We start from the raw sequence: 12,788 nt of genomic DNA on the forward strand, positions 1-12,788 counted from the left end.
TTTTTATAAATTGATTTGAAAATAGAATGTTGGATTTGAAAATTTGAGTAATTGGAGACCATGTGATTTATTGTAAATTATGATTTGAATTAAATGGCTTGTGATAAATTGGCATGATTGGCTGAATTTATACTTGTGTTGAAAAATATGAACTGTCTGTTTTGCCTTGATAAATTGGTTAGTAATTTAATTGCCATGTTATGCCATCGAGATTTGATCAATTGGTGGATTAAAGATTAGCTACTGCAGTGGCAGGGTTCCGTGGACTAGCCTATTAGAAGGGCACGGTAAACTCTTTTATATTCTCACTTCGGTCGTAGAGGCACGTAGGGTATCTCTTGAGGTGGGCTTTTTGAGTGCACTTCACGTTAACCACCATGTGAAGTGAGACTCAATCAACGCCAAGGAACGACTGCTTTTTTTTTTTTAAATAAAAACAAGTTTTATGATTATATAAAATTTTTCACAACCTTGGCGGACTCGGTTGGATACCTCTGGTCTAGGTGTCCTTGAGTACAGGATTTGGCATGAGCCAAGTTTTCACGAGCCATATTGATTATTTGGTTAAAACGAATATTTATGTTGTGAAAAATTTACTGAAATGAATTATTTTTAATTGTCTCCCTTTACTCACCTTTAGATAGTTTAGATGGTGTCCGTTTACTCACTGGGATTATGTAATCATAATCTCACCCCTCTTCCTATCCATTTTTTAGGTTCAGGACAGTTTGTTGATAGTTTATTAAGATGAGAATTAATCTCGGAGTTGCATCCTAGAAAGTAAGGGTTCGTAGCCCTACACCTTTTTGGTCAGTTGGGGGCACACGTGTCACTGTAAAAGTAATTTTATACTTCAGTTATCTGATTTAAAGTATGTCTGAACATATTTATCTTTTACACCATGTTTTTGACGGGTTTCGGTGTTTTTGAAGAAAAATGATGAAAATGCCCTTGTGAGCCAGAAAATAATATTTTATTGTTTTGATTTGGAAACGACTTATGATTTCTTGAAATGCGAGATTTAATAACTGTCGCTCACTAGAGAGATGTGGAAGCTGATGCTAAACCTTGCGGGGTTTCAATCGGCATTCAGGATAATGAGTGCCTATCGAGACGTCGCGGCGATTGTCACGGGCCCGATGGGAGTTTCGGGTCGTGACAAATTCCATTCGCACTTCTCAAGGTATGTATAATTTTCCAATTTCATGTCTTCCTTTCGAAAGACTCAATTTTGAGTAACCAATTTCTAGACTTCCATGGTGCACTACTCGAGTCATTAACCCACTTCATAATATTGGTAGAATCACTTTCAATTAACAAGGAATGAGTAGACAACCATTTAGAGATATACAAAATTTTAAAAGCTTCATGTACTACTTTAAGTCCTATTTAGTTTGCATCATGCACTTCTATAGATTTTGAAAACATACTTTTAATTTCAGCCAACTCATTTCTTAGAACCCACTAGTACCCACCTCACTTAAATTCCCCTTAGCATGTCATGACCCGGTACTCCCCTCGAGCCCGTGACAACTGTCACGACGTCTCGGTAGACATTCATTACCCGTAATGCCAATCGGAACCCCGCAAGACTTTAGTACCATTTTTTTTCATCTCCCGTGAGTAATCATCGCCAAAACCTCGTTTTTAAAGAATTTTAAGCTTTTTCCCTTTCAAAACTGTGGAAAAATAATTTTCGCCTCACAATGGGGTTTTCGTCATTTTTCCTTAAAATTTTCCGAACTCGACTAAAAATGTAGTAGATGAGTGGAAAACACATATTTCATGATTTAAAATAAATTTGGTTGCTAAAACATTTATTAAAAATGATATTGCAACTATTTGAATAAAATAAAAATATTTAATAAAATATTCTAATTTCTTGTAAAATAATATTTATAGAGTCATCGGTAAATAATTTTACTAATGTAAAAGCTAAATAAATTCATACGTACTATAATACAGATAACTGGGATATGAAATTTACTTTACAGTGACTCGTGGGCCCACAAGGAACAAAAGTGCATAAAAGCAGTAAACCTACAGTTTTTGGAGTAGTAAAGCCAACTATAATCCTTGACGATATCTGCTATCCACAGGCTACCTCGGCCCTGAAATGATTGAAAAGGAGGGTGGTGAGATTATAAAATCTCAGTGAGTAAATAGATACCATTTAAACCATCTAAAGTCGAGTAAATGAGACAGATAAAACAATTTAACATACTAAAATTCATCACCTTTCAACTTGTTTCAACTAAATAAAATCAATTCATATAAATCGAGTAATTAACATGGCTTATGAATTTCTTAAAACTTTGGCTCGTGCCAAAATCATTATCATACTCAGTCATCAGGGATACCTTAGCCGAGGGCTATTCCAAACCAAGTCCGCCAAGGCTGTTAAAAAGTTATGTACGCATAAATCATGTTTTTATTTTGAAAACATAGTCGTTCCTTGGCGTTAGCCGAGTTCCCTCTCACGTGGTGGTTTGACGTGAAGTGAACTCTAAAAGTGTTAACCTCAGGAGTTATCCACCCGCGCCTCTCATACTGAGGTAAGATATAACGGGGTTTACCGTGCCCCTCTAATAGGCTGGTCCACGGAAACCCACCCACTGCAACAAGCTAATAATTATCCCACCAATCAATAAAATTCAATAACATGATATGGCAATTATTGTAATTCACAACCTTTCAAGGCTAAATACACAATTCATATATTTCAACATAAATACCAATTCAGTCATTCATGCAAATATTGTCATAAGCCATTCGATTCAAACCATGAATTTACAACACATGAAAACAGTCTCCAATTACTCTATTTTCCAAACCATCATTTCATTTCAAGATAATGTTTTAAAATCATTTCATTAAATCACATTTTAATTACAAAACACAAAGATTTACCATTTAACTCATTTTCCATAAAATCACAAAATCGGATAAAAACCACTTTAGATAATTAAGACGATAGTAAGGTTACTCACAAGATTAGGAGTTTGATATACTCCAATTCTCGATCTTCGAGCACAATCTCTTTACCCTTATTAGAGGGCTCACCACTTATACATCATACGTGACACGAATTTCAATAAATTGTGTCAATTTATCATAAACTATTTTAGGCTCTATAAATCTATATGAATGCACGAAATGTAATGGAAAATGTCCGAATAGCCGTTTAAATACGGTATTCGACCTAATTCGCACTATTCTCGATGTAATTGGCTAAAACCTCCAATTTAACTCCAAATCGATTTCTTTCACTTTCTACACTCCAATTATACTTAAAATACCTCAATGACTATGAATATGATTCAATTTATCAGTCCGAACCATAAATTGCACATGTCTATACATTAGGTAAAAATTCATATTTTCATGCCAAAATTTCCCATTAAATTTCTAGCCTCACCAATCATTAAATACCACCAAAATATCATAAAATATTATCAATTTCAGCCTCAATATCCTCCCTAGAAAATTCTGCCTCTTGTGGGTTTGTGAAGAACAAAGTGATTCTTAGCTAGATTTTTATACTTTCCATTACCAACCAACCAAAAACACTTAATTAGCTTGAAATCTAGCAAAATCAATGCTCAAAACCTCTCCTCTCAAATTCGGCCAGCATGGGTTCATCATGCAAACTTGAGTTCTGAGCATGGAAAATGAAAAAGAAAGCATGGGTAGTGTAAATCACAAGATAAAATCACAAAATTTTACCTTTATTAGCTTAATCTCTTGAAATCCCATAATTTTTCTTCAATTTTCTCACGTACGGTTTCTATTCTTTCCTTTTCTCTTCACTTTATGCTTTGGCCAGCCATATGGGTGAGACTAAGAGAGTTTTAAATAGATTTTACAAGGAAATTCTAGAATAATCCAAGCTTGACACATGGCATGTTTCCATTGGTCCATGTGTAATACTTATCCATTAAGCAATCTCTCTCCACCACATAAAATGTTTCAATTATCCACAATGTAAAATGTTAATGGCTGAAATCCATGGGCATGACAAGTGTTAGGTGGTGTAAAATTCGAAAATTCCAACTTTACCCCGTAAACTCGTAAAATTATCGTTTTACCCCTAGGACTCTAAAAATGTCAGAATTTAAATTTTTCACCTCTCAAACTCAAATCATACTCCAATGAGTCAAATGTGATCAAAATCTTTTCTAAAAATTCTCATTTTTTCCTCAAGTGACAAAATTACCATTTTGCCCCAAGAATATGAAAATTCCAAATTGACTCCAATTCAACCCTCGAACTCTAAATCATCATTTTAAGTCATTCTGGAGTTTTAAAATTCTCAATTTCATCTTAAGATCTCTATTTAGACTAGTTCGAGGCTTAATTCAACTTAATAGTACCATTTGGTACAAAATCGACTTTTGACAATTTTTCAGGGCTTTCCAAGTATGCAAGCATATTGTCAATCACATGAAGGACATGGCAAGTACTTTATAAGGTCGGGCTTGACATAGCAACCCCATCAACATTAAATTTCAACCACTTCTCTGAAGGTGCAACCTAATCCCCTATAGCAACTAATTTAGGACACTTACTAGGATTTTAACGTTATTTGGAGCAAGTAGGATATCAAGAGTGGAACTAGAAATTCTAGGCCATTTATCTCGAGCTTAAGTAGCTATACGAATCTTTACTTAATCTAAAACTGAATGCTTCCCTTTAAATACAATCCCATTCCTAAACAACCACATAGACCAATGGATAACAAAAAAGACATATCCAAAACCTCTCTAGTACGCTCTTTAATTACAACTCCTTTCCAAGCAGGTATAAAAGCCCTAAAATCCCCAAAAGTATAGCACTGGGCACCTTATAAATTTAACCACAAACGCCACAGCTTCTAAGTAAATGCCCAACAATCTCTAACTCAACATTACAAATACCACATATACCCATAGTACTATTTATTAACCATCTCCTAAAAGGTTCACTCGTGACCGCCACTCTACCATGCATAATTTGCCAAGTAAAAACCTTTACTTTATGTGGAACTAATCCTCGCCAAACTAACTTCCATACTTCATCAATCTTAGTGACCTTATTCATTACTGACCTATAAAAAAGCCTGTAGAGAATTTCTTATTAATTTCATGCTTCTATACCAATTTATCAGTGAGGCTCGTATCCAAAGGACACTTACTAAGTAAACTATAAAGTTGATCTCTCTGACTCATCTCCCACCCAAAAACTCTTTTTCTTAACTTAATATTCTATACCTACTCATTCTCAAACCATTCCCCATATTCACACACCCTTGTTTTTTTTTTTTTACTGCTAAAGCATACATCTTAGGAAAACTTTCTCTTAATGTGAACCCCTCAATCCACTCATCATTCCAAAAAGAGATCTTTTCCTCATTCCCAACAATTACAACAAAGCTTGATGAAACCTGCATAAAAAATTTGTTTGTAAGGCATAAGGGCTAATAACGTCACTTCACATCATAGAGCAATTTCTATTGACTGTATGATTAAGAAACAATGTTGTGGAGTCACCTCCTATCTCCCATCAATGAACTCCCTCCACAAGGAGCCTTTGTCATGCCCATATTTTCATATCCATTTACATAACAAAGGTGTATTTTTAAGTTCCCAACTAAGTAACCAAAGCCGACTATTCTTATGGTAGTTATACACAGTACCCCAATCCTCCAAGTGCATCTTATTTTTTGAGCCTCCTTCATTCGATAAGAATCTCCTCTCAATGTTTTTAATTTCCATAATCATCTCTTGTGGAATTTCAAATAGTGGCATATAGTACAATGGCAAACTAGAAAAAACAAATCTCAAAATTGTAACTCTTCCTCTTATAGACAATAACTTGGACTTACAACTCGCAAGTCTAGCCTCTACTATATCTAAGACTGATTTTCAAGTCTCGATAGGTCTAGGGTTAGCTCCAACAGGAAGACTCAAATATGTTGTTTGAAGTTCTCCAACTCTACATTTAATAACTCCTACCAAATCAACAAAAACATCATTATTGACACCAACTCCATGCAAACAACTCTTAAAAAATTTATTTTCATATTAACTACCATATAAAAACATATAATTACCCTCTTAATGTTAACAAGGTCCTCCAACCTCACTCTAAAAAAAAGCATCGTATTATTCACAAACTGTAAATAAGTAATCTTTCTCCCACTATCTTTTATTAGAAACCCTTGACAAAGTTTCACCTCCTCTACCCAAATTTTAAAGGCACTCAAAGAGTCAACAACCATATTAAATAAAAAAGGGAAAAGTTGGCAATCTTGTCTTCACCCCACTTTAAGGGAATTAGAGTAGTCGATGATCCATTAACTAATACTGAAACATTAGCAATGGTGACACACTCTTGTATCCAACTTCCCTATTTATCTTTGAAGCCTATCTTTTTCATGACCAAATCCAAAAACTCCCAGTTAACATAATCATATGCCTTCTCAAAGTCTACCTTAAGAATCAGACCCCCATTCAAACACTTTTTAGCTAGATTAATCATCTCATTAGCTATTAATGTACAATTAATAATTTGCTTACCTCAAATACAAGCAAATCGGTGATCCCCAAGTACCAACCGTAGCCTGTTAGCAAGCAATTTCAACATAATCTTATGTATACTTCCCACAAGACTAATAGGGTGAAATTCATTAATTAACCTTAGATTAGTTACTTTTGGGACTAATGTGATAAAAGATGAATTTACCCTTTACCAAGCTTACCAACTTTTAAAAAGTCCCCCATAAACTACAATACATCTTTCTTAATCATTGACCAATGACTTAAAAAAAATTCAAATTAATCCATCAAATTTAAGAGCTTTATCCCCATCATAACTACATATTGTGCCCCACGCTTCTTGTTCAAAATGAAGACCCTCAATCATCAACTTTGGTTCATTGGAAATCATCTAGAACTCACATGTTAAATCTAGGACCTAAACTATTGGCTTATTCTTCTACACTTTCAAAAATTGTCTCTTTATCTCCTTCTTAATAATCTTTAGTTTAATTATCAAACTACTAATATTATCGAGTCATTTCTATACTAAATGAAAGTATTAGTATTACGATCTCCCTAAGTCACCTATTTAGTCCTCGATTCCTATTTCCAAGCTCTATTTTTCTTTCGATACATATCCCACAACTCTAAATTCTTCAAAAGCACTACTTCTTTTGTGTCAAAATTTGCACTCACTAATTACCACAAATCATTTAACTCATGTAATTCCTCCTCAATTTTTCTAATCCTTTTCTGCAACACCCACAATTCTATCTTTGCCATTTTTTGAGACTCATTCTAAGATTTCATAATTTCACCCAAATGTTTGGACTCACTCCATCCCCTGAATTATCTTTCTCCCAATTTTCTACAATTAACCTATGTAACCTATCTTCATCAATCCAATAATTAAAAAACTTTAAATGGTTTAGGTCTTCAATTCACCTCACATAAAGAACAAAGTTTCATAGTATGCACTAATTATTTGATTTACTATTTATCCACACCCGACAAATGAGGCTGGCAACTAATTTTCTTTACTTTGATGTTGTTGTGTGACTAACACATCTTACCTATCTGCTAAGATAGCTTTTCAGTTCACTTGCATGCTTTACTTATTTGTAAATTGTTTTATTTAAAATCTATTAATGAGTCCAATTTTCTTGTTTGGATTTGCATATAGAGTAAAAAAATGTCTTGAGTGAAGGATTTATGGCAGCTATTAATACAGACAACATGAGCTGTGGGTACAATAGGTTATCCTATTGGTGGAATTGTTAGATATGTTTCTTTTTCTCTTGCAAACAATAAGGATGTAGATGCACTTCTAAGAGCTGGGGATCAAATTGAGGTTGAAGACCCAACATATCTAGAATTCTATGTTAATTTCTTCTCCCTTTGGTTTGTACGATAGCTAGGTATGAATGTTTTATGTTTTTAAGTTGTAAATCATTATGGTTGGCATTGGCATATCTATTTCTATTTGAATTTTTTAATGATATGCCCTTTGGTTTGTAGGATAGCTAAGTATGAATATCTTATTATTCTATATTATAATCCAACAATCTTACAACACCTTTTATTTATTTATGTTTCTAAATTGTAAACCATTAGGTTGGCAGTGGCATATTTATTTCTATTTGAATTATGATGATTTGTCAACAAGTTCATATTTATGTGTTAACACAATATTGTACATTCATAAGCAAATATGTTTTTATACAATTTACTGCACAATCTCATTTAAAACTAAATATTTGGTGAAGCATCTAATGAGGGATATTTCCCTACAATTCGAATCTTTACATCTAAATTCTTTATTTCAAATTCTAAAACAATATGTCCCTTCTATTGTAGTTCTTACTATATACAAAAATAAACCTGCTTTCACAAGCTACAAAAATTTGTAGTAGTTTGTTTTTCTTAGATGCTATATGCCATATTGTGTTTCCAATATTCTCTAAAAGTTAATTGTGACGTTCTTGGAGTCTGCTTTATTTTCATGGCAACATACTATACGTAAATACAATATATTTGCATTGTACCAATGTTGAGTATCTACATTTTTGACAAAATCTTGTAAATAAGAGCGTTTCATTTTTTGCTCTACATTATGTACTGTATTACGCTTGCTGTTAAATAGATTTTGACTATTGTAACAAAATACTTAGATCTCGTAGAATGTTGTGCAAAAAATAAACCTTCATTTCTATGTTGTAGCTACTAGTGATTACAATACTAAGTTTTTTTTAACAACATCATTGTCATTATTGAATTGACAACTTTTTTGTTACATTATGTAAGAATTTGTATCTATCTTGTAATGAATACTTTTTCTATATATTTCAACATAGTTTATTCCTTCACTTTTTACATACACTTCATTATAAACAAATAGAGAAATTCATTATGCCAGAAAAAAAGATATTAAAATCTATTATTCTCCCTTAATAACCATTGACTTAAATTTTTTATATGATTTCTAACATGGTTTTTTATAAAGTTTTTGAAACCTTCTACGTAGCACAGGTACTTTTTTAGTTACATATTAATTATAATTATTAATTATTAATATATTATAGATAAGAAACTTTTAATTATATGAATTACTTTTATAAAAGAAGTTTCTTTATAAAATGGGGGGAAGGGGATTCAGACCCAAATTTTGAAGTAGAAGACACATTCACCTACACTAAACTGAATGCTCGAATTTTTAAAAAGATTTTTACTTCCAATATAATATTAACGTAATTGAAATGACAAAACAATTAACTTATCATCACTTTTTGATATGAGTGTTAGTATTATTCATCTTGATATGCTATAGTTGATTATATTTTCAATTCTAACAATATTAAATTACTTATATTTTAGAAACATAAACATTTATACATATAAGTGATAGTGTATATGTATGCCCTACAAGCAAGTCAATTTGTTGTTTAGAGATAAATATGTAGTTTAAACATTTACATTTAATAAAAGGCATTCTTCATTTTCATAAGACTTGTATAGTTGACTAAATGAAATAAAGTCTGAGAAATTATATATGCTTTGCAAAAAGAATTATAAAGTGTTATAATTGTGAGATTCTCTATAACACTCCGTACCCTCGTATAGTAGTCAACATAACCGTATTGATAAGAAGAAGGGCTAATTGACATGAATTTAAGTGTCAAAGAATGGTGGCGGGTAAAAGGAATATTCTAGAGTAAAATATTCTGCATACGAGGAAATAACAATTAAATAATAATATTTTTATTGAGGATCAATTAGCAAGATAAAAAGTGAATCGAGGCATAATAAGACATTTTGGGTTCCAAGGAGACAAGTGAAAAATCTTGAAATAAAATAATATTTTATTAATAAAATAAAATTAAAATATTAATATTTTATTTGATGTCGAAATTAGTCATGAAGGAGGAGTATATGGTCAATCTAAGTTGGGGAGAAGAAAAACGAGGGAAATTCGGAGAAAAACGATGTTAGTGGGGCTCGCGTGTCTTGATTAAATAAAGCTAGCGCGGGTAAGTATATATTTAAATATTATGGTGATGCCGCGTTAAAGTGCAAACTTTATATTTTATTTGTACAAGTATAAAGGAAGAAAAATAGAAGAAATTAGAATTAAAAGATTGTTGGGAGGACTAAATTAGAAAGGGGAGAAACATGGAGGGCTAAATGGTAATTTTATTCATTAACTTGGTCAAAGCTTCCAAAGGAACCTTTGACTCCTTTCTTCTTTTTCCATGGTTGATCCTTATCTCCCTAAAAGGCATTTTTCTTTTTCATCTTCTTCCTCCAACACCATTTTGCTCTCTTCACCATGAAAATCAAAATTTTTTCATTTTGTTTTCCTTTTTTTCTTTTCCTTTCCTTTCTTTTCTTACTTCTTCCTTCTTTTATCTCCTTGTGCACCAAACCCACAACTTTCAACCCCATTTTTTAGCACAACCAAACCCTAAGAGAGAGAAACTCTTCAAACTAGCTTGAAAACTTTTGAAGGAATTCTTCCCATTTTAATCCTCACCAAAGAAAATTAACTACGAGTCCACCAAGGTGAGTAATGAGTTAAGGTTAATTTTTAAGTTTGTTAATGATAGCTAATAATTAGATCTATTGGCTGTTTTATTGTTGATGGTTATATTGTGGTGAAAATGTAATTATTTATTACTAGTGTGATTAGAATAGTGCAAATAAATGGCTAGCTAATGACTTGAATGTTAGCTTTGTAAATTTACAAGTAAATTAATACTTAGAATGGGAATTAGGGGCTGTTTTGATGGGTGGAGATTGTTGGCGGGAGAAATGATTAATAACTGTGGTAATTCATGGTTTAACTAGTGGTATGGATGACTAGTTTAATAAAGGGCATTGTGTTGGTGTGAGATGTCACTAAGGGAATTAATTAAGTTTGAAATTATGAATTTTAAGGATGATATAAGTGTTGGAAAATGGAAGTAATAAAAGAAGTGTTATGAAATTTGTTGGAGTTAGTATTACGTTGACTAGTCAAATGGTAATTGAAAAACTAGTTAGGAAAAACTAGTAAAGTTGATTTAGGAAACAGCCGGTGGATTTATATTCATGCAAATTGGGTTGGTTGTAATGTTATTGTGTGTGATAGGTTCCAACGAGACCCCCACACCTCCACTTGGAGCATTAGTTGAAGTTGGAGTCGATCAAAAAAATCAACAAAGACAAGTGAGTGAACTTGCATTTAAATTATTTTGAACAAATGTGCATGTGTTTGAATAAAGTATTTGAAAATTCTTGGTTGACTCTTTTAAGAAAATTATGCGCCGGAACAAGCCTTTCACAAGTGGTTCTTCTATGTTGTTAAACGTAGAATGTGATGAATTACATGTTTGAAATATTATGTTGAATTACCAATTGAATTGTGGTGTGTGATGCATTGGAAATTTTAAGATGTTATAAACTAGTGGCAATATGATTAATATTATTTTCCTTGAATGTCTAGACTGTGCAACCATGTCTATGATTAATAAAATAATGAATTATGTGGAATGTATTATTATGCAAAGACTCTTGTTGCATATTGTTATGTGTGCTATGCCTTGAAAGGTAATATTGAATGATAACTATAACCGTGCGTGTGCAGTGTGGGAGTGCACATGACGGTGATGGTGGTGTGCGGAGTGGGAGTGCACACACTGATGACATATGCCATGTGCGGTGTGGGAGTGCACATGATATTTGCCATGTGCGGTGTGGGAGTGCACATAAGGATAGTAGCTATAGAGATGTTTAACCATCGAAATACAGCATTGGAAAAGTTGGTCGAGTTGTTGTGGCAAGAGGTATGGGAGTTGGGGACAAGCTTGACACACTAGAGGCAACCACAAGAGGTGGTGCATTAGCCGCTCAATGAAGGACTTGTTTGAAGGTGCCTAAGCCCAAGGAATTTTGAGGTAAGAGAAAAGCCAATGAGGTGGACAATTTCCTATGGAGCTTGGAGCAATACTTCAAGGCCATAGGCATCATGGAGAATGCTCTATGGATTAACTCTGCAACCATGTATTTCGTGGACATAGTCTTGCTATGGTGGAGATGTAAGTGCGATAAGAAACTTGGGGGAACAATCATCCACACTTAGGTGGAGTTTTAGAGGGAATTCTAGAAGCAATTTTACCTTGAGTAAACAGATGATAAAGAGCATGGCAAACTTAGGAGGCTTACTAAACAACGTAAGGTAAGAGAACATGTTAACAATTCTTTGAGTTATTACTTCAAATTAATGATCTTGGTGAAAGGGAAATACTATTTTCTTTTATGGATAGGCTCAGACCATAGGCCAAGTTGGAACTCCAAAGGAGAAGTACGCAGAATGTCACAAAGGCTATGGCCATGGCAAAATCATTAGTGGATTTACACAAGCTTGACAACAGGCCTTTCTTTTTCAAGCCCAAGAAAAATGACAACGGTAGGGAAGAGAAAAACAATGGGTCAAAAGAAAAGATTGACATAAAATCATCACATCGTCAAACCAAGGTAGCCACTAAATGGAAGGGCTAGGAAATAAAGCCTCTCAAATATTTCTTGTGTGAGGAAACGCACTTGACAAGGGATTGCCCGATGCGTAAAAGCTCGTGGCCATTATGATAGATGAGGAAGATCCATGCAACGAAAGTTACAACCAGTGTATAGAGGGACCTAATGAGCAATCACACTCAAGGAGCTTAGTGTTACACACAGAAAAGGAGAAAGATCAGTGTAATGGCAAAAAGTGTCATCATCCGCAATGTCATC

Source organism: Theobroma cacao, chromosome 9 (genome assembly GCF_000208745.1).
Source record: "Theobroma cacao cultivar B97-61/B2 chromosome 9, Criollo_cocoa_genome_V2, whole genome shotgun sequence".
Taxonomy (NCBI): domain Eukaryota; kingdom Viridiplantae; phylum Streptophyta; class Magnoliopsida; order Malvales; family Malvaceae; genus Theobroma; species Theobroma cacao.